We start from the raw sequence: 4,180 nt of genomic DNA, 5'->3' as shown, positions 1-4,180 counted from the left end.
AGAATCCAAGACTCCATTTGAATTTAAAATAATTGTTTCAACAAAATGCAATTATAAAAAAACTAGCATTTCAAGAATAGTAATGGTGTAGATGTGGAAAATGTTCTAGAACAGAGGTTCTCAAATGTTATACTCCCAGGCCCCACTTGCAGTAACTAATTGCTAAGGCCCAGCAATCACAGAATAGTGAGCAGAGCTAATCACAAAATGCTGGCAGCACTTGACATAATCAGATGGCAATCAGACATAATTTTCCAAAGTTATCAAATCCATCTTTGTAAATATCTAAATTCTTTGCCACAGCATTTTCCTTGTGGCAACAAGCTCCTCAGCTCAGCTTTCTGCAAGTTAAGTACCTAACTACAGGCTACTGTGCCAGCCTCCCCTCAGTTTGCTGATCCAGAGGCTCTGGAAGTCTTTTCCTATTTCTCCCTTCTCACCCACACATCTGTTATTTTTACTCACCTCTAACTTTTTCCATTCACTCAACTCATATCGCAACACAAACTGCAAGTTATATTCATCCCTCCTTTTACATTTTTTTCTTCCTGCTATAATAGCTTCTTATCCACTTGCTTTCTTTCACTGTTTATTATTTAATATGGAAAATAACAAACATTAATATTTTTATTAACAAGTTTGGAGACACCAAACTTCTCCATCTCCCAACCAATTATACGTCTCCAATTATCTTTCAAGATAACTGAAATATAAAGAAATTGCAGACTATTCTCTACCAGCAGATCCTAGGGCAGAGGCATAGATGGGGGGGGGGGTGCAAATAGGCACCACACCACAGGGGGCAGCACTTACAGAGGGACCTGACCTGCAGTATGCCCGAGCCACATTTCTCCTGGGAGTGACGTGGTGGCTCTAGCACCTGCAGGCTCCACGCTGCCCCAAAAGGCAGCATGGGGCTTGCGTCTGCCCACAGCTTCCCCCTCAGCTGCCCTACAGCTGAGGGGGAAGCAGCAGCAAACTAGAGTGGTTCTATTGTTATTTGAAGAATGTAGTACCAGGATGCAATTTAGGGTTGGTGACCTGCCCCATTAGTAATTGGGGAAAAGTAATTCCTCCCCCCTTTAGATTGCTATCCAAAACAGCATACTACTGCTTTGTCTAAGATTACTTTTTTGAGGAATTTATAAAGTTGATTCTTTTGCATGTTTTTTATTTTCTTTATGTAAATTGTTCTGATTGAGTTTTGTATGAATCTTATATGTATCATGTTCTATGATTTGTGTATTTTACATATTTTTAAAATGATCAGATCCAGACTTCTGCGTCTAGAACATTGTACTCTTTGGCCTGAGCTTCCTCTTCCTTAAAAATCGTTTCTGAGATTGAGGGACTTCTCAAGAATAGTGCGAGGCACTGTGAAAGGCTGTAAGGGGAAACTAGGAAACAGTACACACATATACTTCCATTTGCAGAAGAGGCTCAAATCCAGTGGAGGCTTCACCAAACAAAGGGAGGAATCCAATTGGTCCTCCCAGAAGTATTGCTCCAGTGGGAGGCATCCATAAATAGAGGCGGCAATTTTTGCCAACTCCCCCTGCAGTCTGCCCACCCCCATCTGTTCTGGAGGAATAAGCAGCTTTGAATCAAGCCTCGTGTACTTGCTTACCTGTAATCCATTGCCTGAGCCACGCATCCAGAACAGCAGAGAATCGTGCCACCATCTTCAGGCAATTCTCTTATTTAAATATTAGGATAACATGCCTCTTTATATATAATGAAGCTATTTCATTTCATTAAAGTTGAGCAATATCCCAAAAGGAATGCTGTGTTCCAACAATTCTTATTAGTTCAGTTCTTCCTTTACTACATCTTTTCAGAGAATTCCAAACATGTATCATTTTCAGAAAGCAGAACCCTCCTTTTATCCTAAAGTTTTGCTAGGAGGGTGCTTTCATCCAGTGATATAATGGCTACAAAAATGAGTAGTTTTATTGGCACACTAAGTGGCAGCAGTTGTACTCACTGGCAAAGACCTCTGTTTTAGCAGCCACAACTTTCTGTGCAAGATGAAGACTGCAGCATCCAGCCAGTCACCTTCAGCTTTTATCCTCTAATCTCAGAACAAAGCCAGTGTAGCAGACCCCTGTTGGGTCAGTTTCAGAATTGCAAAGTTAGAGAAGCTTCACATTTCTGCAAACAGCCCATGCAATCTCTTTACTCGATCAAAGGTTACTTAACATATTACGAACAAATTACTATTCAATTTGTACAAGATTCACATTTTTGTTTTCAAGCCAGGGTGTGTTTAGCTTGTACTGTAATGTGAAATGTTTACAACTACCTCTCCAATCTACTTCATATAACATAACTGAATATGAGAAGCATATGTACAGGGAATGTGAAATATACAGAAAAGCTTTTTGAAGCTTTCCAAAGGAATTATCTTTGTTTATAGACAAAAGGGAATTTCACAATGCCTTTAAGGCACTTCTGTTCTCTTTTCAGCAACTGAACTAGTTGTCAGCTCAAGTCACTTTCTATAAAAAAGTCTATCAAATGTACATACCCCTGCTTATTTATTTTCTCCAGTCCTCACCAGAAATATTGCTATCAGCTTCACGTACGCTGAATGGCATTCTATGCAAAACTGGGAATAATTATGTCAACACAAGTTCATGGGAAATTGTATCTTAAAGAGAAGAAATAAGTTGTAGTAATAACTAGCATAAACTATCTTCATCAGTTCTGGAACATATGTAGACTCATTAGTATAAGCTGGCACAGAAGTGAATACCACCAGAATTTCTGCTACAACGTAACAGTAAATCTGTGTTACCATGCCAATATAATGTATGATATCCATATAAGCATCATGTCCCAATAACTTCACTAAAGCTTGATGTAGTCTGTAACATCAACACCTAAAGTGACCAGTCCAAGATAATCTAAAATCATGATTCAGCACCTTTAGTTTCTAATTGTGAAAGCTTATTCCCTTCACATATTGTTTTAAAATTTTCAATGTTAACATTTCTTTATAAAATATCGTTTTTCACAATACAAGTTTCCACATGCATTTTACTGTCGCTTTTTCATTATAATGCTAAAAAAACTGCACCAATGTCAGAACAGTGCAAATAATATTTAATTGTAAAAGTCATAATGGCTTGAATTCATCATTATTTAAGAACACTGTCAAGATTCTGGTACTTATTACTCACCATTGCTTTACAAACTATACAGACCACTTCCAGTCAATTTTAACATGCACCCCCACAACCCAACAATTTTTACAGCTGAAATTGAGGACCATCTGACCTCAATTTTATCTTGCATATTGTCAAATTTCATTTTGCATTTGCATTGACTGAGTACACAATTCTGAAAAACGCCAATTTTTTAATATCCCTTCTTCCCCAAGCCAAAATTAGTGATGCTTGAAAGCCTACAAGAAGTTTGTTTTCCAGCAATGGGAGAAATGTGGAAGATTTAGTCAGAAGGTTTCTCCCTCTTCCTACACCTCCATTAGATATCAGATTAAATTTGGCATAAACACCTTGACAGTGTTCTTCATAAGACTATGACAGTAAAGATGCCAGTTGGCACAACAGCCTCATTGAAGGGAGCATTTAAACCTCCTTGGCACTGGGACTGCCAGCACCAAGGATTACAATATAATCAAAGTTGTATTTAAGGCTACATTTAGCAAACCTACGTTCCATGAGCCTCATCCTATCAAGTTTAAGATTTCAGAAGCTGATGCAACACTCATGTTTCTTACTCAAATATGGAAAGTAGAACTTTACCATGGGCAGTATATGAAACTGTGGCAGCAGGTGTCTCATTAAGCAGTGACTTTTTACCATCCAGCCACTTAGTTTCTTCTTATCTAGCAAGGCACATTTACATATTCCCATGAATACTTGACAAATTTTAAATTACACTTTATGTCCCAGCTATCCCAGTAATTGACATACAATATACTAAAATGATTTATTAAGGTAACAAAAATTCAATTAATGTGAGAGACAGACTACTGGAAACCACTATTCTAAAAAATGTAAATACAAGTAAACATACTGAAATGTGTGCGCACGAGTTTTTAAACCAGAAGATTTCTGCACTAACACACATTTATATTAATGACACATAAAAAAAATAAAAACTTTATTACAAAAATAAGTTACACTTGCCTCCAGCTTACAGTATAAAACAATTT

At 37.5% G+C, this 4,180-nt stretch overlaps 1 protein-coding gene across 5 annotated transcripts in view; it reads right to left on the bottom strand.

Annotated features, from left to right (window-relative positions):
• Nucleotides 1-3,084: 3,084 nt before the first annotated feature.
• Nucleotides 3,085-4,180, bottom strand: part of SYNCRIP (synaptotagmin binding cytoplasmic RNA interacting protein) — a 20,204-nt gene continuing 19,108 nt past the window's right edge. For all 5 annotated transcript variants that reach the window (XM_082216935.1, XM_082216936.1, XM_082216937.1 and 2 more), the window contains exon 12: nt 3,085-4,180. This exon is cut by the window's right edge. The gene's annotated coding sequence lies outside the window, so the exon portion shown is untranslated.

The sequence above is a fragment of the Podarcis vaucheri genome (assembly GCF_965113315.1).
Source record: "Podarcis vaucheri genome assembly, chromosome: 3".
Taxonomy (NCBI): Eukaryota; Metazoa; Chordata; class Lepidosauria; order Squamata; family Lacertidae; genus Podarcis; species Podarcis vaucheri.
The sequence above is the reverse complement of the archived record's forward strand: the minus strand, read 5'-3'. Positions and strand labels throughout refer to the sequence as shown.